The sequence below is a fragment of the Toxorhynchites rutilus genome, chromosome 3 (assembly GCF_029784135.1).
Source record: "Toxorhynchites rutilus septentrionalis strain SRP chromosome 3, ASM2978413v1, whole genome shotgun sequence".
In the NCBI taxonomy this organism is placed as follows: Eukaryota; Metazoa; Arthropoda; class Insecta; order Diptera; family Culicidae; genus Toxorhynchites; species Toxorhynchites rutilus.
Window position 1 is genome coordinate 125386266 of NC_073746.1, and position 25000 is coordinate 125411265.

The following is a 25000-nucleotide window of genomic DNA, read 5'->3' on the forward strand; positions in this document are numbered from 1 at the left end:
ATTGTATTTGAATATACGACTATTGTGAGTTCACTATTACTGTCATTTTCTTCTAGCTGGAATAAAAAAACAGGAGTTGATTTTGATATCATGTTTAGGTATAACATAACCTTGCAGTTTTTGAACGAAAAGAACACGAACAAGGCAGAACATCAAAATACGAATGTTTAGTTTATTGTTATTCACTTCTTTTAGCTTATATATAAAATCCTTGATAGATGTGTTATTCTACTGTAAGGTATACAACTGAAAAAAATCTTTCAAATTCACGCTGATCATGAGAAATAAAAAATCCATTAGATTGAATGCGGAACAGCGTACATAAGGCTCGGTCGATCAATTACTATTCTAATATCCCACCCCGAAATCCTATTACTGTAAATACTCGAATTGTGTTTGTAGTCTGAAAAAAATATTTTTTCTCGAAATGTCTTCTTAAAATTATTTATGAAATTTTCTCCTTGTTGGGGAAAAAATCTAGCGCGTTTTGTGCATTCATAACAACTAGAAAATAACATATGTTCTTTCCGGTTATTGCAATTATCATACTTTACATGTTAGATTTGTGACTCCAGAATCAAAGGTTGGATCAAACATTCTGATTGTGATGTGGTAAATGCTTCGTGGTTGAATGAAGCTAGGGGTCAAAAATAAAGTACGTCACGTTTAACCCTCCTACACTCTGTCCAACTTCTATAAGACCATCCTGATTATATTTCGTTGCGACACAAACAGTTAGATTTTAAACAAGATAAATGAATACATTGTTTAACGATTAGAATAAAGTATATTTAACGCCAATTTCGTTCAGAAGAGTTGTTTGTTTATTTATTGTGCTTAAATATGATAATTTCAGCTGTCCAGTTTCTATAAGACCATTTCAAAATTCATAAGTAATATTGGCAACTCTGGCAACCTTGCCATTTTGGCTAATAACCTGGAAAATTCGTTTTGGAATACTATTTAGGGTAAATGATCTTGGTTTGTCCGATTTGGGGTGTTTTTACGCAACTAGTGAATGCAAATCTATTTTTCTTCATGAAAATCACATATAATCGATACGAGTTTGGGGTTGTTTAAAAGCCTCAAGTCTCTAGTTGCTAATACTACCGTAAAGCGTTGAAATTATTCAAATTTTTATGTTTTCCAACGATTTTCCTTAAATAGAAATTATGATTATGGTTTGACCATCTCAGATCATGTTTTTTCCAAAAAATTATCATGGTTTGTCTGGTTTTTGAAATCACCATTTTTGAATGAACTCATTCGAATTCTCAAGTAGATGTTGGATTTATCATTGCTTGAGTTTACTGTCATCATATTGATCCAATTTAGACATTCTTCAGAATATTGCCTTTTCTTGGGCATTTTAAAAGTGTTCACCTCTACACACTCAACACAGAGTGTTGTTGAGGTACCGTTTTGTCTCAAATCCCAAAAACTTAAGCTTTTTTAGCCGTTAAACAGTGTCTCATTACTCAAAATAGTACTTTTTCGCGAAATAAATGTGGTTTTTGGATACAATAGAGCATTTTCTTTCATTTAGCTACCATAAAATTAATTAACATATTCATATTCATGGTGAAAAAGTAAAAATATGTTTGATTACGTTTGTCTCATATTACGAACACCCAAAATGCTACTTTAAAAAAAAATCATTACTTTTGAGCTACTAGACCGATTCAGATGATCGATATATTAAATCAAAGCGAATTAGTTGTTCTTCTTTGGAAAAATATAACACACTAAACAATTTGGATATTGTGCTTCGAAACATGATTCAAATTCCGAATTTGCTAACGCAAACATTTTATCACTGGTTTTCACAGTCACTTTTTTGCAAATGCTTAGTATTTTAAGCTATATACAGTATTGATACCTGTGAACGGTGTTAAAATGAAGTCTACACCACAAAGTGCAAGGGTATTTATTATTCAATTATTGAAAATATTGAAGTTCAGTAAATTTACATTTAAAAATGAAGTGTTCGGAATTTTAGACTGTTCGGAATATGAGACAAAACGGTATTTCTGCTAAGCGCGAAGGATACAATAAACAAAATCCAGCGTGCCAAGCGGTTGCCATAGAAATCATGTAGACAAAACAACATTATTGAATTGGACAACTCATAATCAGAATTGAGTTCATCAAAATGCGTTAATTTAATGGTTTAGCAATGTAAATCTGATACAAATGGTGTGCAAGCATGATGTTTACAATATTTGTAAGTGTTATAATCCAGAAAAGGTCTGAATACGTGCGAAATAATCATCTGGTGATCGATTAAAAGTTAGCTCGAATGAGGGGCGCATTGACACCAATTGAAGGTGTATTTTATAATCCATTAAAACATGTGATTCCGTAAAAATATACTATGAAACTACTATAAATCATGAAAACAGACAATTTTATGTATATGTTTTGAAACATTCGAATACCTGATTTGACAAAGATGTGCTGAATTAGAGCATTCAAAAAAGTGGACAAACCATGATCATATTTTCGACTGGACAAACCAAAATCATTCACCTTACCAAATGCTGCTGAACGATTTCCTCGATATTTTTTCCATGTCTCCGAAATTGCGACCTTGAGCTCTTCAATCGTGGTGTACTGTTTTCCCTCAGTGTAGATTCTCCAATTCTCCTTTTGGATTGGCCAATCCAAAAAATTAAGTTAATTAAGTCCTTAATTTATTGCTCAGTTTCCTTGCTAATATGAATAGTAGCCTTATTTTGCTGGAATGTGATTTTTTTGTGACGATATCCAGGCAAAAACGATAGGAGAGAGGATTTAAGAACCTGTATGTAATCCTTGAATGATGTGAAAGCTATCTTGAGCTCTCCGTCTGCACAGAATTCCGCCCAAACCATGCACGAGCCCCCACAAAAAATTCTGGTTGAAAAATACTGCTCCTTCTTCAGTAAATCACGCCAGTACCCGTTGAAACCATCAGGACCATCCTAATTGAGCTTTTTTTCGTCAGTGAAGATAACCTATACATTGAAGAATTTCTCGTTTTGGTATAAATCAAAATGTATCCTTTTGCAAACATTCGTTGTCACAACATACCATGTCCCACTCAGACGTCTTCCGATGTGAGATGGTGTAAGAAGAGAAGCTTTACTCCTCTTTATGTGAGGACTTTTTACCAAAACCTGACGACAATTCGTGACCCGAGTAACATTTAAATTAAAATATTGCTCTATTTGCAGGAGCGATTTTGAGATATTCGAAACTGTTCATCTATTTCCCGCTTATCCCGGTCAGAGATAAGCGTATCCTTGAGGATTGAGGATTCGTCAAATAATTGAGCACTTCTTGATGGAATCGTCAAATCCGAGGAGAAATTTCTCTGATACTAACATTTTCTTGGTGAAATGCATCGATTTGCTTTTCTTCTCTCTCCGTGAGGGAAACCTTCGGCATTTTCTAGATTTATTGATCAAAACAACTGAAACAACGGAAAATGTAACTGGTCTTGTAGAAACTTGACACTTGAAAAATACAAAAACATTCGTTTACGCTCAGCGCTTGCACACACACATATGAAAATCATGCAATGTGTGGTAGTCACCAATACCAATACACTAGAATATAAATTTAAGGATTGTTTGTTTACAATTACACAAAGCATCAATATCATCACATGGTCTTATAGAAGTTGGATAGAGTGTATACTCGCGAGATGGAAAATGAAAGGTGGGAAGATTTTTAAATCTGTGACGTCACAGATTTTGTTTATGTATGTTACTTTTCTTATAATAGTCCACTACATAGGAAAAGTGTTGTTATTAAAAGTAAAAATAAGCAGATGAAATGAACAAATTAGTATTTTTTCTTAAATCAATGCTAGCGTTCAAAATCATAGGGGCCCAACTGAAATTTTAGAAGAAACTGAAATTTCAGTATTGTTGAGGTGTTCTAAACTTTATTTCAATCTTATTTTACTTCTCGTTACATCGACCAAAAACGTAAATGAACAAAGTCAGAGTTACAAAATCGTTTTTTTCTTTACCGGAAAACATTTTACAGCGCATGAGTAGCAAGTTTTTTTTCCGCGTAAAATGTACTTGAAAAATAAATTGAATAGACTCCATATGACCTAAATTGAGACGAAAAGTTTTCTGCTTCTGTCCTAGTTTTAGACGAATGAAGTGTTCAGCACCCTAATCGTGGAAAAAGGAATTACAATTGCTAACAAGAGATAAACTACCAAGCTCTAAAATCCAAACATAGTAAAAATTAGAATACTAATTCTGATATAAGAAGAAATAAATAATAAAATATTTTTTGGAAATATGTAATTATTTTCTGTATATCCTCTTTCAACGTTATTCGTTGACACATTCAATTCTGTATCATTTGAGTAACTGACTGTTATGCCTGATATGTGAACTTCTTATCTTCCTGGCTACTAATACAATCAAAGTTTAACACAAGCAAAACCCGTGAATCTTCTCACCTTCTATTTTTCATCTCGGTATACTCGCACATACGGTCTGACAGACCGAGAGTCATTGATTTGGCTCAATTAAATGACTATTAAAACTTAATGAAGCAAAAGAAAAAATATTTTCTGGAGTTTTTTATTCATTATGTATTTTTTTTAAATTAATACCAATAACGCCTAAAATTATACAATACCAATATTACACAGCCATGCACAGTTGGTGAGTATACGAGTTACGATTTTGCATGCGAGTACAGGAGGGTTAAAGGAAGGGGGAGGATTGAACAGTCTTTATAAATAAAAATGAATCGACAAATGTGTTACTAAGCGCCACACTCGAAAACGGAAGGTCCGATTTGCGCTGTCTTAATTTTATTGTGTTCGTCCTTGCTCATAGATCAATGTTACGGAGAGAATAATCGAAAGTTTGTTTGGAAAGTTTTGAATGATAATTGGAAAACCAGGAAAATTGAATACCCGCCCCCGGGTGCGCGATATTAGGGGTGCAGAATAAACCGAATTTTTATGAAGAAATTGGTTTAATATGATTTATTTCTTTTCTGGCGGTGTGGAGGGGGTGCAAATAGACTCTTCCGTCCCGGGTGCGGAAGCCCCACACGACACCACTGCGGTCCGATGAGACCGTCGCGGAAAAAAACGGATAATTTAGTGTCAGTCCCCAGGGACCGACGTGGGCGAAACGTGTTATATAACTTAAGCTTTTTTAGATGGCAACTGAAAAACCGATGCGAGGCATTACCTTGAGTTTGATAGTGGAAAATTTTCAATTGTTACTAGAGAAAGAACGCTTCAACCTAAGACTTCATGTAGGAAGAAAGCTTCAAAAGCTTCAAACCTAGCTATTTATTTATTTATGGATTTATTCAATTATTTTTTATTTATTGACCGAGGGGGTATTGATGAGATACCTGAGAAACCATCCGGAAGACCGTCTTTATATTCATCCATGTTTCTAATCTACAAAAACATACATACGATCACAAAACTGAAACTAGCCTCGCTAAATTTCATATATAAAATCATTGTATTTTGACACAAATTCTATTCTCTATACAGAAAGCTAGGAGACACTCACAAACCAAAAAAAAATAATTAAAAAAATCTCAAATTTTCTACGCGTACCAGAGAGCCTTAATAAAGTACTAAACTCAAAATCATGCAAACAAGTCTGTAATAAAATTCAATTCTAAGGATATCTATGAACAGGTTGTTTATAGATTTTTGGATAATACGATTAGAGAAAATTCAAAGAGACTGTATGTTTTTACACGAACACGTACACGAACGATTTCATAACCGAAGTACAAAAAATTAATCTGGCGATTCCATACTCTGATGCACAGTTCCGCAATGTGAGATTGAACTTTAATTCCAGATCATAAATCGTAGCGCGTACCACTTTCGGATCTCTAGACTTTGTTCGAAAACAGGGATTGTGAAAATTGAATTTTAGTCGCATAGATCTAGTCTAGTTGCATAGGAATTTTGAACGAAGACAAAAAACATGTAAAATTTGAGAATTGATAACTCAAAAACGAGAAGAAAAAACCTTGTTCTGAATTTTGGATATGTTATGTAAATGAACTTCATCTTTTAAGGAAAAATTATTGAAAAAATATAGCGCCCTCTATCTTTAATCAGATAAACTATAAAAAATGAATACAATCAATGATTACAAAAACAAAATCCAATTTTCTTGCAAGTGTAATATTTTCCCAAAGAATTAACTCCACAATTTGATATGTTGATCATCTCAATCGGTTCGGTAGTTCTGAAATTATGAATCATAAAAAAAAATCTTCGAAAAAACAAGATTTTTTGATGAATTTTGAAAACTCACAACTCAAAAACGGAAAAAAAGCCTCTCTGATTTTTAGAAATGTAATGTAAAAAAATCCTCAGCTTTCAAGAAAAAATATAGCGTCCTCTTACGGACAGTGTTACGAGGATGAGGCATTATAAGTAGAACATTGTCGCAAATAATCACGTACACCTCCGTTGCACAGTTAGTCGATTAAGTACCAATGACCTCGAGCCAGTCGACAGCAGCAAGTTGAACGTCAGAAGTTTTCCGGAAACTTACGTCGAGTCGTACACGGAGAACAAAAAGATGTATGGTGTCTGTTAAGTCTTGAAAGAGCGGAAGGGGGCTTAATAATTTCGGCATTGCAATTTCCGTTAGCAAATGCCAAGTCAAGAATCCGATTGTTCGAGTTGAACACAAATTCTGATTCCGCGGAAGCATTGCTAGGCAGATAACTACTTAGGGGCTGTCCACATACCACGTGGACAACTTTAGGGGGGTAGGGGTTACGAAAATGTCCACGCTTGTCCACGGTGAGGGGGGTGGGGGTTTTGATAATATCAACGTGGACACGTTAAGTATTTTTTAAAGTAAAACATTCAAGTTAGAAGTCAAAATTGAATAAGTTCTGTTTTGTATTTACACGATTTTTTGAACGCCCGCCCTGAGTACTCAGTATTCATCAATAAAAATACTGAACTGCCTGAGAGTGCTGCTCGGTCAAACATCCATATTTTTCATATGACTGAACCTCTTTCCTGAAATGTATATTCTGAAGGTAACGCACTTGAACTAGGATCCAATTTATTCCATTCCATTAAATCCGCCAGGATAAAGATACCCAATAACACAAAGAATGTTATTAAAAATCACGACTTAAGTGCGGGTTGAATTCAGCTTTTGCTCTTGATGACAAAACTGTTTGGTTTGTTTTCGAGAACTCCCAAGGATTTCTGAACATTGAAACGAAAAACAAATTCTTCCCTGAGTATACGGGCCGTATCTCTGGAGATCTATTTTTTGCAATGATGTTGTTCTTCATTGATGTCTGGTAATTTTTGTAATACGCTTCTTTTGAGTTGTCTGGAAAGTTCATGCTGCTACTGCTGATTAATTAATTCATTACAGATGTCGAAAATCACAGAAACGAAACATCACGAAAAACATGCATGTAACATGCAAACATGCAACAATGCATGGACTACATATTAACCCATATTACGGAACCCGATCGGATTTGATATATCGCAATCCGAACGAAATTAACTTTTGCATTCTGCATTTCAAGGTTGCAATATTTGTACAATCCAATGGATTTGACTCGATCAGATTAAGGGGGATAGAGACACGAATTTCGGACGTTTGTTCGAGCTCCGAAAAAGTAAAACAAAGAACATTCTTACCATCCATTATATCACTATTTGTTAATCTATCTAATTGAACGGAAAAATGTGTATGCATAATTAGAAGCTGATCGAGTGAGGGGGTTCAAAAAAATATTGTGTCATGGCGTACAAGATTCCAGCACTTCAGATTCTCCGAAACAAACAAATCGAACAGATTCTGAATCAGTAAAGATGCCACTATCGCAAGAACCTCGGACAAGTCAAAAACGTGTTTTTTGATAAAATGGCGGAAATTTGAAGAAAAAAAAAAGCTGTTTAAAACATTTTTTTTAAGTTTCTTGATTTTTTTAAAATAGTAAAGTTACGAAATCATGATTTTTTATAGGTTCATGCGATAGAAAGATACATACAGACTGTATTCATATAAACATAGATCGGATAAGTAGAACTTGAGATATCGTGTAAGCCAGTTTTGAAAAACATTTTTCGAGAAAAACGCGTTTGAAGTTAATTGTTATGGCCGTACTAGATAAGATATCGCATCACTAAAATAGCTATAACTTGGTAAATAATGAGATTTTCGAATATTCTTAAATGTCTGAATTAGAGAAATATGAAGAAAAAAAAAAGATTTTTTTTTCAAATTTCTAGACTAGAATACCCTCTTAAAGAACGCAACATTGTGCTAATTTCAAATCCGACTGGACTCCGAAATAAGGGTTTATTTTACCGAAAAACACTTGAAGGAACTTGTCCCAATCTGCGATTCGTTTCATAAACGCGACGAAAACACATATTTGTAGCGATTTGTAAAGGGCAAATCATTTACAAGAATGTTGAGTTAAAAAAAAACTTAGCAAGTGAATGGAACCCCGAAGCAGGTTTTCGCTTGAAGAAAGTTATTGCTAGGTCTGGTAGGACTGGAAGAAAATCTGTATCATGAGCTTCTACCAAGCAACTAGTTTCAATGAATTCCGACAAGTACTACTAGCAGCTGAACGTCAATGATCCAGAACGCTTCTAGGGCACTTCTAAAACTCCACCCGCCTTTCTTACCAGATATTGCATCTTCAGATTATTAACTGTTAAGATTCTTGTAAAAACTTCAACCTACTACATAGCATAAGTTCTGAGAGGATGGAATTTCCAAGTTGCATGCTGAAATATTCAGGAAAAAACGGTGCATCTATGATCGAAAAGATGTATGCCTACAAAAATATGCTTTTGATTTTTTCTCTAGAATCGGCACGAATTTTTAAGGACAATATTTAGCATGATTTAACAATTAAGAGTTGTAGGTCAACGGAATCATCGATCACGATGATACTGCAGATGTTTTGTTTTTACTAGGTTCATTATAGCCATCAAGCACTACCGAACCTGTAAAGGCGAAAGTCATTGATGTTTAGACGAGAAAATTCTGTTTTCAAACAAAATGCTTGATTTCATTGTCTGATTTTTTGAAAACTCAAACAGCCAGCCAGCTTTAATAAAAATACTCGAGAATAAGCTCACAAAGGATATTTTAAAATGGATATGGAGATAACATGAATGGAATTCGGAAGAAAATAATGAGCTCCCGGACAATGTTGAAAAAAATCGAAGATTTCAAGACAAATCGTTACCATTGGTAAGGCTATAATTTTTATCAATAAACATATGGAATAGAAAATAGAAACAAACTTGAAATGAAATTTAAGCGAAAAAATAGAATTTCTTGATTTTTTCCTCAAACCCGGAGGAATGTCCACGTGGACAACAGGGGGAGGGGTATAAGGAATGTCCACGCTTGTCCACGGAGGGGGAAGGGGGTGTCTAAAATCATGCCTTTTCTGTCCACGTGGTATGTGGACAGCCCCTTATAACCGCGTCTAACGACTAAACCGAAGAAATATGGTCGCCAAATACGACAATCGAGTCAGTGTGTACGGTCGCAGATCTTACCGTTGCAACGAACATAAGTCGGGAAGAGAGTGTGGAGTGTAGATTCGGCGGATGTAAACAGTTGATTCAGTAAGTTTGACAAGGCAACGAACAGAATTTCACTACTGCATTGAAGATTATCTGATCTTACACTGCGGTCAAAGCGGAAAATAGTAAATTTCGACGCAAGCTGAGCGTTTGCAACATCAGGTCGCAATCAGGTTTCGATAAGACCGACCACCAATCGCCATTCTCATGAATAATTCGTTGGTTTCAGTTCACATTCTACGCACATTCTATATAGTCAGATGATTAAGCAGCTATTATCGAAGGAGTCGGTGGATGTTTCATATTGCGGTACAGACGATAGTCGTAACGGCTGTGATTTATCGGTGGTTGGATCCCAGAACCTCAGGCTGTTCCAGCTGTGATTCTGGAACTCTCGGAAATCATTACCTGAGAACCAAGTATACCTTGGCCTTTTTGTTGATGGATTTAGGTGTAATGATTGCAGTAAGAGAATATTGGTCCTATAACTACGAATCCGAAAAGTTAGATTGCTCGATAGTTATAAACGTTCCTTTTTGTCGTCTTTTTTTTTTTGGGCACTTTCGTTGTTATAAAAATTACAACAAATGTATTGATTGTTGAACGTTTTCAAAAATCGATTCGATTGTTCGGCTTGAAATTCGAATACATACTGCCAGAGAGAAGATAAATGGCAGTGGCATACGATGAACAGTACTCTCAGTTGCATGATCTGTACAATTGTTTTAATGAAGCACTCGTTTAATTCAATGCAATTTATGATTCGATACAATGAATCACACCTTTTCTTGTAAAATGACTAAACAGATGCATCTGGTTTTCGCAGTGCGTGTGAGTTTTTCTTCGGTAGCATCGATTCACCGCAAACAAATACCCCACTTAGCATTTTTCGCTTCCGATCGACAGAATCCATTTTATTTTGATTATCTGTCGCTTCAACACGTGTTCAACTTCATTCACCGAGACGCCGTTCACTCGTTAATTGAGCCGCCGCGTGGTGGCCAGTGGTCAGTAGTCGGGACCCCGGGACCGCATTGTGATTACAAATCCCCGCATGCGGTCGGTCCGATGTCTTTCGCGAAGCAGCCGCCAAAGGAAAACGCACAAAAGCGCTGCTGCCTCCAACGAATTGTGGGAATAATAAAAAGCAAGCAAATTAGTGTCCACAACATGTCGAATTATTGAGCGCGATCAAAGGCTTCCAAGCGACAGGGAGAGGCGATTTCTGCTGCTGCTGCTCGTATCGAGTTAAGCCTAATTTTTGCTTTCGAGTCGAACTACATAATTGAAAAACTTTAATTGCTATTTGATTGTCATACCAATGAGTATTGCCAATCGACTGGCCACGTGTTGTGGTTTCGGTTCCGAACCGCCGCTGGAGCGCTGGAGCGTTTCGAAAACTTCCGAGGAATTGCGCCGTTGGATCAATTGTCCGATACTTTGAGCAATTATTTTAATGACACGCCTTAATGTGTGAACCCGAAGTTTGGAACAACAAATATGAAATCTGTGGCTCTCTGATCAATTTCGTGCCCCTCGTGAAACGCCACTACTGCATAATAAACGAAAAAAAAAAAAATAAACCGGTTCCTCATCTATATATACCCTTCGAACCGGTATTCGTTGCGACAAGTGATAATGACTACATTTAGCAAATTGATTGATCAGATCAGCGGGCTTAACTTCGGCTACCCAAAAAGCAAAAATTATGATTCGGACCGGCCGCGTCATATCCACAAGGGTAAACAATGTCACACGATCGGTGCTTTCGGATGCTAATTAAATTTATCTGTCCCGGCCGTAGCAGAACCGCATGATATGTAGAGCATATGCGCGTTGTAAAGAAGAAATAAAAGTGAACGACGCAAAATAAAAAAAAAAACAGACGACATTGGGATGGAACGGTTATTAATTTTGCGGTGCGCGCCCTAACAAGACACATCGCGGGCTTAATTGGCTCAAATGATGGATAGACTTTTCGGCAGTGAAAGCCCTGCGAAAGATGAGCCTGTCAGTTGCAGAATTTATGTGAAATCAGATGCTGCCTCAGGCTAGGGTACACTGTGGTATGAAATGTGAACATATTTCATTTTCTACTTTTCATATAATTTCTCAATTGAATCAATCGCGGCTAATTCGAATAAGAGCGCATCCATTATCATTAGCCTTCCAAAAAAAAAAAGAATCCACGAAACAGCGTTCTCACATTATCATGTATGAGGCATTCCACCAATTAACACGAAACCTTTTTAATTTCATATTTTTGATTCAGCTGAAATTTTGCGGCACTGGGTACGATCAGTTTTTTTAAAATGCGATCACGACAAATTTTTGCAAAAATGGTATCATTTCAGAACGAAAACTATAACGCCAAAACGGATTATTCGATCGCAATGGACGAATTTCATGCCAACTCGTCTTAGGCAATGAAACGTTGTGGGTGCAAACACATGGGTCATTTAGGCAACTTTGCATACTTGAAACATTCAATTTTTTGGACTATTTAAAAAAAAAGGCCAATTTTTTTCTTAATTTTTTACAAAAATTTATAACTTAAACACTATGGAACCTGTAAAATTCTGGTCAAAGAATGAAATGTATAAAATTGTTTAAACTTTCATTAACACGTTGAGTGCCACGATTTTATAGTGACTCCCTGGAAATTATTATTAGGGCCGTATTAGGGCCATCGTTTCTTATAGTAGTGGAAGGTATTTTTGTTCGAAAGGGAATGCTTATAAGCTTAGATGCTTATATTAGTTACCTTCATTATCATATGGTATACTGTCTGTCACCGGTTACTGACGCAGCCTGAGCGAAAACTCAGTGTCAGTCACCGGTAACTGACGGGGCAGTCAACGTGTTTAAAAACACAAAAAAAAATTCAAAGAAAAATCCCTGAGAAAAAAAAACTTTAAAAATGAACACTCATTTTTATTTATTTTTTCCACTTTTCAATTTTACAAGGAAAACGTTTTTTTTTAACACGTTCGGCGCCCAATGCGCTGTTTTTGAGTTTCTCGCGAGGCCCAAATTGCGGATGATTTATTAAATGAAGACCAAACATAGTTGGTAGACAACTTTTACATGATCTAGTGAAATTTCTTTCTTTTTGAAGACGAATTGACAACAATAGCACATGCCAAAGTTATATTATACGGGTTTCGCTCCAGTACAGTACCAGTACTCCAGTACAAACCTTCTGTACTATGAATTGATAAAAAGTATAGTATAAACATGATATTAATATGATTATGATTTTATTATTTTTCTACATATCCTATAGTTACATTTAGGTGCCTATGCTGTCAAATTCCTTTTGAAAATCCTATTTAATTTGAACGAGGAAAGTGTCACCCATATCTGAGTGACGGGGCGACGAAAGGGTTAACAACAACTCATTCATGTTTTCATTGAAAAAATTACAACCAGTTCTAATTTTGTTCAAAGTCAATATAGCGATATAGTGTATTCGACAAAGTTTTAGATCATAATAAAATATGAACTTTTGTCTAAGACATCAACTTTCTATCTTTTATAGTATCTGGAATATAAAACATTTTATATGGAAAATACTGAAAAAATAATATTTTACTCGTAATATTTTTGTGTGTAAATTGTCGCGTTTAACAAGTTTTTGACTGGTTTTTAAATAAAAAAAAGTTTTCATAACATGTGAGTCATAAAAATGTAGCCATTAATAGTAATTTTTCAAGTGAAGCATGAAAAAGTTGTTGTCAAAAAACATTTTCCCTGTAAAGGAGCCCGTCCTCAGATATATTGAGGTCTTGTTGGAAATTGTTAGGGCTATTTATGTCACTTTTTTCAGAATTTTGAGAACACATGTCTTCGAGAAAAATGAATTTTTATTTTCGAAATATTTTTTTTCCATGATTTTTTTTTTCATAAAATTTGTTTGTTATTTTTTTAATGAAAACTTAAATGACACAACGTTTGTAGATCTTATAGTTTTAAATTGAGATTTTTCGAAATAAAAGTTTAAATAAACTTTAAATTCAAACAAAAATCTCAAACAGAATCGAGCAGATCTACAAAATTTTAATCAAAGAATGAAATGTAGGATGTTATTTATGTTTTCATTAAAAAATATCAAACACATTTTAAAAAAATCATTTGAAATTCTAAAAAGGCACTCATACATCGGAAGATGGGCAACCTTTTCGAACAACAACGATTTTATGTATTTCTTTGAAAAATTACTATGGATGTTCATTCGTAACATTTTCATATATAAATTATCTGATATTTTTTTTTATATATAAATATGTCAAACGTGACAATTAACATACAAAAATTTAAAACAATATTTTTTCAAAAGTCTTCATACAAAAATGCCTCATATTGCAAAACTATAAATAATAGAAAGTTGACGTCTTCGACGAGAGTTCATACTCTAATAAGATCTAACTTTGTCTAATACACCATATCACTATCTTGACATTAAACAAAATTAGTATTAGTGGTATTTTTTCCAAAAAAAAACATGAAAAAGTTGTTGTTAAAAAAAAACTTTTTCCCTGTAAAAGTGTCCGTCTTCCGATGTAGGGACGACTTGTTGGAAATTGTGAGGGATATTATTTTTTTTTAGAATTTTAAAACAATTAAAACGTTTTTGAGTAAAATGAATTTTAATTTTAAAATTTTAGTATTTTTTTATGAAAACTTGAACAATTTCCTGCATTTCATTTTCTGACCAATGTTTTGTAGGAAAATCAAGAATTTTTTTTTTTGGCCTCTGGAAAAAGTTTTTTTAATATTTCGGGTACACAAAGTTGGTTACCCTTTAAGTGCGGAGCTGTGGGAAGCACCTTTTAACATAGGATTTTGTCTTTCGGGAATATATTGGAGGTACAGATTGATAAAGTCTAGATTCTATAGCTTATTGTTCATCCATTTTTCGATGGGTTTGAAAAATGGCACTTGAAAAGTTAAAGCTTTTATAAAAATATCCAAACTCATTCGCATTTTTGCATATTTTGCTCCGCACTCAAACGGTTAACACTCCTATACTCGCGCATTGGTCTTTCAGACCAAGAAATCAATAATTCGTTCATTTCTCAGAAAATATCAACACTACGACTCTGCGATTCTTTCTAGCTTCGTCATTCGTCGTTCGTCATTGTTTAGCGTATTGCATGTGTTGGTACAAAGGGGACGTGTGCCACTTTTTTCACACTTTCGGTCTGACACACCGACGCGAGTATCGGAGTAACTTTTTCGGACAAGTGCCTTTTTTCATATTCTAGAATATTGTTGAATGAAATGTATAAATTAATGTTAGTGGCGTGGAATATTTATTGAATATAATGCATAAGATCATTACCGGACTATTCATATTTGATTTTAGTCCTTTTTGTAACTGGATTGAACGGATCCATATATTAACCATTCGTCTTTATATTCATACGTTCAAAAGCAAAATATAAATGTTTGACTTTCGTATAGTTATTCGCTAAATATAATGGTCATACTTGTGAAAGAATTTCACTTGTGGAAGAATTGTAAACAGTAAACTATAAACTAATCGGTGGCTTATGGAAATTTTGAACAAATACAGTTTCGGGGATATTTTTTTTATAATGGCCAACAATATCGACAAAAAAAACAGAAAAGGAAGTTCCTAGAAATCATTTTATATCATCTTTTTATGCCCCTTCTAAAAAAAGGCATTAATTCTTAGTTTACCAAGAATACAGAGACAAAGAATACGCAAACTTCATATTTCAGATCCTTTATCATCTGGTAATTATCCAGAAGGTCGTTATACATTCTTATCTTCGATAAAACACCCGAAAAGCACGCAACAACTGCATGAAATGTAAAAAATATGTTTGTTTCGAGCGTGCAGTTATGGTATGTTCTGATTCTTACTCCAATGAAACCACAATCGATTAATACGTTTTTAGGTTATTTTATAACTCTTTATACTTCCATGCATTATATTCAGTTGCTTACTTTTAATTAATAACAGTGAAAAATTCGAATTTCGTTATTTGTGTTGGAGTATCCGAAATTACTCTGTTTTGGGAAGGCTGAATTAGATGACTATCAAAACATAATAAAGACGAAGAAAACATATTTTTTGAGTTTTTTCATTCAATCATAACCTTCTTCAAATAAACGGCAATAAAGCCTGAAAAATACACAATGGCAACATTACAGAGAAGTTTAATTTTCGATCTGTGAAGCCGTGCGCGGGTATACGTGTTATGATTTTGCACGCGAGTACAGGAGGGTTAAAAGACCCTTGTGTTTACACCCACAACGTTTCACTGATATCTGAGATGGTACTGCCAACGGCCAGTCGAATTGGCATGAAATCCGTCAATGTTGTCTCAGACAAAGTAAAAAAAAAAGTTTTCAGAACATGTTAGTCATAAAAATGTTACGAGTTAACCATTAATAGCCATAAGATTCATAGAATGAAGTATTAAAATCTCATAAAAAACACATAAAAAACAAAAAAAAAATACATTATAACACAACGAGATTCTAGAGCATTTGCGAGGAACAACTCGCACTCGAATACTCGAATTACTCGAATACCATTCATCTGAAAAGAAAGTTTACCCGAATGGTAAATAATCCAGAATGAAAAAAAGAAAATATTCTAAAAAGTATAAAAATTTTGGAGATAATCCGGATAATAAATCAAAATTGAACACCACCCGACAAAAAATATTCTTTATTAATTTTTTCATTGAACTATGAATGATGTATTTCAAAGCAAAGATTAACCGGGAGAACGCGTGTCGTCCCAACTGAAAGGATCATCTCCTATGTTTCAAAATTTATCGGGCAATCGGTGGAACACAGGTTTGCTTGCGAGAGCCCGTCGCTTCCGACGGCGGGTCCTCGGCAGACTCGAATTACGGCACTTCGGCGGTCCACCTCGGTTTCTTACCCTCGTGAGACTCGTGAGGACTTCGCCCCCTTTACATTGAACTCAGAATAAATTTCATTACGAAAAAATAAATTCGTAGTAAAAATTGCGTTTCACAGTTTCAGGAATATATGTCAATTTTGTATGGAGACGTCTGCAAAAATAATGCTTAAAATTTTCGTGTATAAATTCTCACGTTTGACACGCTCTTGGCGTGTACAACTTTTTTCTATTTGGAAATGCTTTTTCTGTAAAATTGACCATCTTCCGATGTATGGGTGACTTGTTGGAAATTGTAAGAACTTTTCATATAATTTGTTAAGAAATTTAAAAAAAAAGCGTTTTTGAGAAAAATGAAATTCAACCTTTAAAATTGTTTTATTTGAGTAATTTTAAAAAATCTGGTTTTTTATGAAAATTTAAATAACGTTCATACTTTGACGTGAATTTTGTAGGTATTATAATTTTTAGATTTTTTTTTTTGTAAAAAACGTGCAAGTGCAATGTCATAAAAAATCTTTTTTCACTTGCCCGGGATCAAATTTCTCTCAGTTTAGGAGACAGTATAGGCTTTATTGTGTCAAAAAGATTTTTAGAAAAAAATAGTTTTTGAGATAAATATTTCATACTTAAACTTTGTTTTCAATTGTTTTCGATTAAAAAAAAACTTTTTTGAGTGTTTCCTCAGTGTATTTTCAGACGCGCAAATTTATAATCTATAATTTTGCCTAAGACATCGTTGCGATCAGATAACCCCGTTTTGGCGTTATACTTTATTTTCTGAAATAATACCGTTTTTGCATGAACCCTTTTCAAAAATTAGTCGTGATAGTATTCAAAAATCCAATACCGTGAAATGGCATCGTCCTTAGTGCCGAACAAGTTGGTAAAGTTGCAACTAGTTCAAAAATATGAAATTAAAAAAACATATCGATAATTCGTGTTGATTGGTGGAATGTCTGGTATGTGAAGTTAGATTACAAGTCAGAAGTAAATAAAAGAAGGTTAGTGGTTTCACAGGGGTTTTTCACAGTCCTACCAGAAAAAAAATAAAAGCGAAAATAAAAGATATAGTAGGTTGGCGTCGTAATACAACTATATAACTAAATTCACAAATACTGCAAAATCTATATAATATAGTTATCATTACGCCGACTTCACATCGATGAACCCTTTCCTTGACGCTTTTAATTGGGACGAACTTTTGATTCAACAGGATGTTGATGCAACTGCTGCAACTCTTTCTCATGTACTTTTATATGCTACTAGCTAACCCGGCAAACTTCGTCCCGCCCATTTACTTGATTAATTCTCGAGTAATGCAGAAATTTGTGTTTTATTTGTATGGCAGCCACCCCTAAGAGAGGGGGGAGGGGTATCTAACCACCATAGAAACATTCATTGCACCCTAAAGTTTCCATATGCCTAATTTGGTTTAATTTGCTTGATTAATTCTCGGGTAATGCAAAAATTTGTGTTTCATTTGTACGGCAGCCCCCTCTAAGAGAAAGGGAAGGAGTATCTTAACACCATAGAAACATTTATTGCATCCTAAAACCTCCACATGCCAAATTTGGTTTCATTTGCTTGATTAATTCTCGAGTAATGCAGAAATTTGTGTTTCATTTGTATGGCAGCCCCCCCTTTGAGTGGGGGAAGGACTGTCTAACCATCATAGAAACATTTATTGCACCCTAAAACTTTCACATGCCAACTTTGGTTTCGTTTGCTTGGTTAATTTCCGAGTAATGCAGAAATTTGTGTTTCATTTGTATGGCAGCCCCCCTGAGAGAGGGGGGAAGGGTCTCAAAATATCACGAAAACCTTCCCCGGCCCCAAAAACCCCTACATACCAATTTCCATGTCGATCGGTTCAGTAGTTTCCGAGTCTATAAGAATCAGACAGACAGACAGACATCACTCCATTTTTATATATATAGATAGACCAATTTGTTCCGAAGAAACAAAATAAAGTTCCTGTCCACCCACCATGGTCCAATTCCAGCCTACGACGCCTGAAGACTAATAAGAAAGCTGTGTTGAGAAAATTCTCGAGATACCGTAATGATTCGTGGAAATCTCGCTATGTTATCGCATGCAAAAATTACAGAATCTTGAATAGGAGACTTTTTGGCGAACACCAAAGTCGAATTCAACGTAAGCTGAAGCTTAATCCAAAATGCTTCTGGAAACAAATTAATTCGCAGAGGAACGAGTCAGGGTTGGCATCTGTTATGACTCTTGAACAGGATGAAGCATCTACGATCCCTAGCATTGGTGATTTATTCCGTCGGCAATTTAGCCGTGTTTTTGTTGATAATGCAATCAGCGATATTCTCATTCAAAAGGCAGTTGAAAACACGCCAGTTCTACCTGAAATTGGTTCCCATCCAACCATCGATGCAATGACTGTTCACAACGCTTGCTCAAAATTGAAAGCATCATCAAACTCTGGGCCTCATGGAATTCCATCCATAATCTTGAAACGCTGCCCTGCTAGCCTTCCTCTGCCATTATCAACCTTATTCAACAGCTCTATTCAATTCGGAAATTTCCCCAAAGCATGGAAACAATCATTTGTCTTCCCTGTACATAAAAAAGGCTGTAAAAGAAATGTATTATCGCGGAATTGCTTGTTTATGTGCTATGTCTAAGCTGTTTGAGTTAATTGTACTCGACTTCATGAAGATCGATGTAAGCTTCTGGGGTTGGATCGACTTTGCGAACGACGGGATACGGCTAGAGCTATGTTCGTATACGATCTCATTCAAGCCAACATCGACTGTTCTGAACTGCTGAGTAATGTTAACATCAACGTTAGAAGGGAGAAATTTGCGAAATCATGCCTTTCTCCGACTACTGTTGCTAGCATGGCTCGAATATTTAACCGTCAGTTTGAACACATAGACTTCCATTTATCCAGATATACGATAAAAAATCGTCTTAAGCAACGTCAATCCCAATTAGATTAAAATAAATTAGAGTAGACTGTATCATTAGGGTTCTATGTCAACCTGTTGATGTATTAAATAAATAAATAAATAAATAGGGGGTTTTCACCGTCCTACAGAAAAAAAATGAAGGCGAAAATAAAAGATATAGTAGGTTGGCGTCGAAATACAAAACATAAACATATACAATTAATAGTAAATTTAATTAAATATGATCGGTTGGAAACAGAATAATCTAAAAAACCATTTAATATCCTTAACTTTGTCATAACGGAAAAACTCATTGAACGCTTTTTTTACTAGGAGATTCCTAGGGACGACCCTTTTTCGGCTTACGAAAACATATGACTAAATTCAAGGAGAATGAAACATTTAAAGAGAAAATACATTTAATTTGAAATTAAATTCATCGTCTCATGAATTACGCGTGAAGCTCGTAACTAGTGATTTCACACCTTCAACTCGGTTCACCGGGTTAAATTCTTTGCTGCCTAGCCAAGGTAACAATTCTGCACCTAACTAGCTGCCAAGTAGCTCTGGATTCGGACTGACCGCACTCACTTCTCGCCTTTCGTGTGGATGGATGCCCATCGTCCGCTCCAATTTGCCACGCAATTCCCACCGTGTGGACAGACAGGACCCTAACCAGAAGGCGAAATTAACGCAGTACTTTCCATTTTGTGGGAATTCTGCAAATGAAATGAAATTAAACGGAATACACGGCGGTGCGAATGGGATCGGGATGGGATGGGATGGGAAGATATGGAATGGTTGCGCTTGCTGGTCCCGGCGAGTCAACCACAAACAATGTTAATGTGTTTCTGCGGTCGGAGGCGCTTCGTACGACAGGGAGATCTACTGCACAGCTACTGGCAATGCAATTCACTGAGTGAGCATATTTTTGAAACCCGGCAAGGAAATGAGTCTTTGGGGAGCCTCTTCCACTACTGTAGTCAGGTACTGCGTGGCGTTGTTCTTGATCTGATGACGTGTACTGTTGATGGGAAACGAGGGGAAGGGAACACAATCTCCAAAACGTCCGTCCATCGGTTAGTCCTTGAAAGCGAACGAGCGAACATACGTATGTAATGCACTTATCAAGGCAAATTACCGTTGGTGTTTTGTAGCTGTTTGTCGGAAATAATGATGGCTTGGTGATTGCGGGAATGGTAATGCTGCATCTGTTCGGGTGGATCTCTTCGCGGAGGCTGCTGGTGCCTCGCAATAATCGTTACGTCTGAGTGGTTGGGTACAATTATCTGAACCTGGCAATGAATGTTCATAATTCAAAACCGTTCATCATCAAACATTTATTGAGCTATTGAATAATTCGCCGGTACTACGTTTGTATAAAGCTCGGAATGGTGATGAAATAAAATTGTTCAGGTGTCAGGTGATTTAAAATCGAAAAAAAGTTAATTCGATTTGGCTTTGGTGCAATTGCGAAAGTTTCTTGGAATATCAGTTTTTGAATGCTCCCAGGGCTAACCTGGGTCATCTAATTCCATTTCATCTCTGGCTTGTGTGCAAATAGTTCAAACCTCTCTCATGGTATACAGTATGCTGTCTATACTACTGATATTTCTTTCTTGTTTCAATTTTTTATACATGCCATTAATTGTTGGGTAGATGCCACCAGGTTGAGGCTAGTTTTCCACACTTACGAACGGGTAATCCGCCTCCGAGCAATGATTCTCGATTAAAAATTAAGAAACAGTGTTAAAAGACAAACTATTTTCTTTTTAATTGAAGTGTATGTTACGCGGTATTTGAAGTGATCACCATCATCAATTGGAATCGAAATGGAATCTCAAACGAGAATCTATTCCTTTTCATTTGAATGAGACGAATGTATTTAGGCGCAATTTAAATTATGAATAAAAAAATTCTTTTGAATTTGAATTTCATGTAATTTCGAAAAAGGTTAGATGACGAAGAATAGCAAAAAAAATGTTGCAAAATACGTTGAACTTCTGTACTGCACTAACCAAATGTTACTATTCAGATGATCAATGGAGCGAAGAATATATGGTCGGTGTTAAATCAGACCGAACTAAGTAAAAAAGAAACAAGAAAAATGAGTTAATAGTAGTAAACAATCAAGAATTTCTTAGCCTGCATTCTACTTTTATCAGATCACACTAATGTTGCAAATAGCCGGGTTTCTGGCTTTACTTTGAATTATTATTATTTCTGCATGAGAAATATTGGATTTCTCCTCATCAGATCTTTTTTTTCCCTTCGTTCGTCAATGAACACGACAAAGTAACTCGTGTTGAAACGCATGCTTTTCAGACAATCAATAGTTATTGAAAAGATGATCGAATATATTATTATATCTTGTTCTAACTGACTGTACCAAGTGTCGGAGAGTAAAAAAAAAAATATTTTAAACTTTTCATGATCGATTTCAAATCCAACTATGTATTTTCATTGATCACAAGTACATTTCGGACATTTTGGACATTTCGTTTTACTGTATATAATGAATCAAAATCAAATATATATTTTTAAAATGTTTTATACGTATATCTTTTGCTTTTTTAATATAAAAAAGAATTTAATTATTGATTCTTCCACTTGAAGGCGACGAATATATCCACGAAGAGAGGCGTTTGTTCCGTTCTTGAGTTATCATCGTTCAAAGTCAGGCGATGATCCGAAAAATAAATTTGTTTCCAAAAAGGAGACTTTGTTTCAAAAATACCTAACTTTTGGACTGATTCGGATGATCGACATATCAAATTAGAGCCGATGAGCTAGTCTTATTTGAAAAATTATTACACTTGCGATATAGGGCCTGATCACGAACGTCACATCACGGTGAAAACGAAGTAAATTGTATATAACCTTATTACGGCTGTCACCGTGTGTGTAGAATCCAGAAGAGTTCATCCGTCGTGACAACTTTGATGAACTCGGTGTTATTATGAATACCACGATACTGTCATGTCTCGGAGAAAAACGGGTATATTTGTCACTTGTGTTTTAGATGGTGAAAGCTAGTCACGCGGAATGGAGTAAGTTTAATTTCGTATTTATTTAACTTTTTTGCTAACATTTTCAATATTGTCTTATCTTGTTTAAGGAACAAAAGATAAACAAGCAGAAATTTACCGGCCTGGTGGCCTTTTTAGAACGAAATTCTGACGTATCCAGAGGTCGTAAATTTGTTTATGCGCTATGACTATTACAATTAAGGATTCAAAATGTAGCTCCCGTAGGCCCATTGAAACATGGTGTAAGTCTACTTCCGATTGTTCTGAATGAACAGGATTTTTTTGTTTCTATTTTTAGGATTAGACTAAGAGAGAGTTGCAATACCATAAAATACGAAATACGAAGTTTTTCCAACATTGCAGAGCTAGTTTTTATAATTCAAACATTCACAATTGACGGACCAGACCAGAATCAGGGCGATAGTTATAATTTTTTACGTTATAGATATTTACAACGGTATTATTTTGAAGACATACTTTGAATGAAAGAATATTAAAAAAGTGCTGACCAGTTTCTTTTTAAATAATTAAATCAAACCTCATGTCCCGTGTATCAAATCACACGAGAATGGGACGGATAAGAGGATTAAACTTCAGAATCCCATATGGGAGTAGCTCAGATTATATTGATCGTGAGGTGGATAAATTCGGGATTGTTCTGAGATATAGAAGATATTATTATTCAACAAAATTATAGAAACGGTTCATAAAAATTGATTCTGAGTATTTCTCACTATTCAAACGTGTAAGACAGAGTATGCGAGAGAAACGAGTAAGACGAGAGTATGCGAGATTTCGATTATTAAACATAATAGTCATGTTTAATCTCTAGCGTAAAATTACATTCCTATATGTTCAATAACTACATTATTCCCGAGCAACCAAGTATTCCTCCTCATCTTTGAGCCAGCATTTGATTCAGCAAACTAATCATCGAGGTATAATCGCAAACTTGTCATTCTAAAACATACGATAAATTAAATGGAATACTATCTCATACGCTGTATTAATTTTACCTACATAACGTTCAAACGTCCGAAATTATGCAACCGACACAACGTTCAAACACCCGACATTATGCAACCAACATTTCTCTTATAAACGGAAATGAACACTTTCTCTTCACGGAGTTCATTTTTACACGCAACTGTCCGTGACAATGATGACAGACTCAAAAAGATTAGGTGAAGTGTAAGTGACGTGAAAGCGTACGTGGCAGTGATGTTCGTGATCAGGCCCATAATTTGGATTTTGTTTTCGTATTCATTGACTGTATTTGTTTTATTAGTTTACATTGTTAAAGATAAAAGGCGCTATTTTTTAAATGTTTTTTCTTGTGTTGCTGATGTTTTTTTTGCATTATGTATCAGAGAGATTTTTATAGTTATGACTAGCTGACCCGGCAAACTTCGTCCCGCCCAAAATTTGTTTTTTGTTATTAATACCTTCAAACATTCACATTTTCTTACTAAGAGCAAGTTCATGAGTCCAATAGAAGAACTGTTCATTGATTGATCTTCTAATCGACCCCGTTGAATTTACCTTTACTATAAATTCCTAGTACTTCTATCAAAACTCATTATTATAATATCAGATTATTTTCAGACACAATTCTCGTTCAAGATTTTTTAACCACTTGTAAATAAAATGTTTCTCCGTTACATGGAATGAATGTTTGAAACAGAAAATATGATAGAATAAAGACAGACCCCTCTCCTCTTCTCTCCTTAGAGAGGGGGGAGGAGTGTCTATTCACCACAGAAACGTTTCGTGCCCCCTAAAATCTTCACATGCCAAATTTGGTTTCGTTTGCGTTTTTGAGTTATGCAGAAATTTGTTTTTCGTTTGTATGATCGCCCACCCTAAGAGAGGAGGAGGAGTGTCGAACCACCATAGAAACATTTATTGCATCCTAAAACCTCCACATGCCAAATTTGGTTTCAGTTGCTTCATAAGTTCTCGAGTTATGTAGAAATTTGTATTCCATTTTTATGGGAGCCCCCCCCCCTAAGAGAGGGGGGAGGAGTATCTAACCACCATAGAATCATTTATTGCACCCTAAAACTTTCATATGCCAAAGTTCGTTTCATTTGATTCATTAGTTTTCGAGTAATACAAAAATTTGTGTTCCATTTGTATGGCAGCCCCCGCTAGGAGAGGGCGGTGGAGTGTCTAACCACCGTAGAAACATTTATTGCATCCTAAAACCTCAATATACCTTATTTGGTTTCATTTGCTTGATTAATTCTCGAGTAATGCAGAAATTTGTGTTTCATTTGTATGGCAGATTACCCCCGCCCCCACCTAAGAGAGAGGGAGGAGTATCTAACCACAATAGAAGCATTTATTGCATTCTAAAACCTCCACATACCTGATTTCGTTTCATTTGCTTGAATAATTCTCGAGTAATGTAGAAATTTGTGTTTCATTTCAATATTCGTTCAATATTATATTCGCAGTCGCAGTATATATATGCGACTGTCATGCGCCTACAATGATTTATAGCGACTGTAACATGATTACATTATGAATACTCATAATAATTTTTAAT

General features: G+C 35.2%; 1 protein-coding gene across 5 annotated transcripts in view; it reads left to right on the forward strand.

Annotated features, from left to right (window-relative positions):
• Nucleotides 1-25000, forward strand: part of LOC129773218 (dual specificity calcium/calmodulin-dependent 3',5'-cyclic nucleotide phosphodiesterase 1A-like) — a 544686-nt gene that overhangs the window by 165369 nt on the left and 354317 nt on the right. The window lies entirely within an intron of this gene.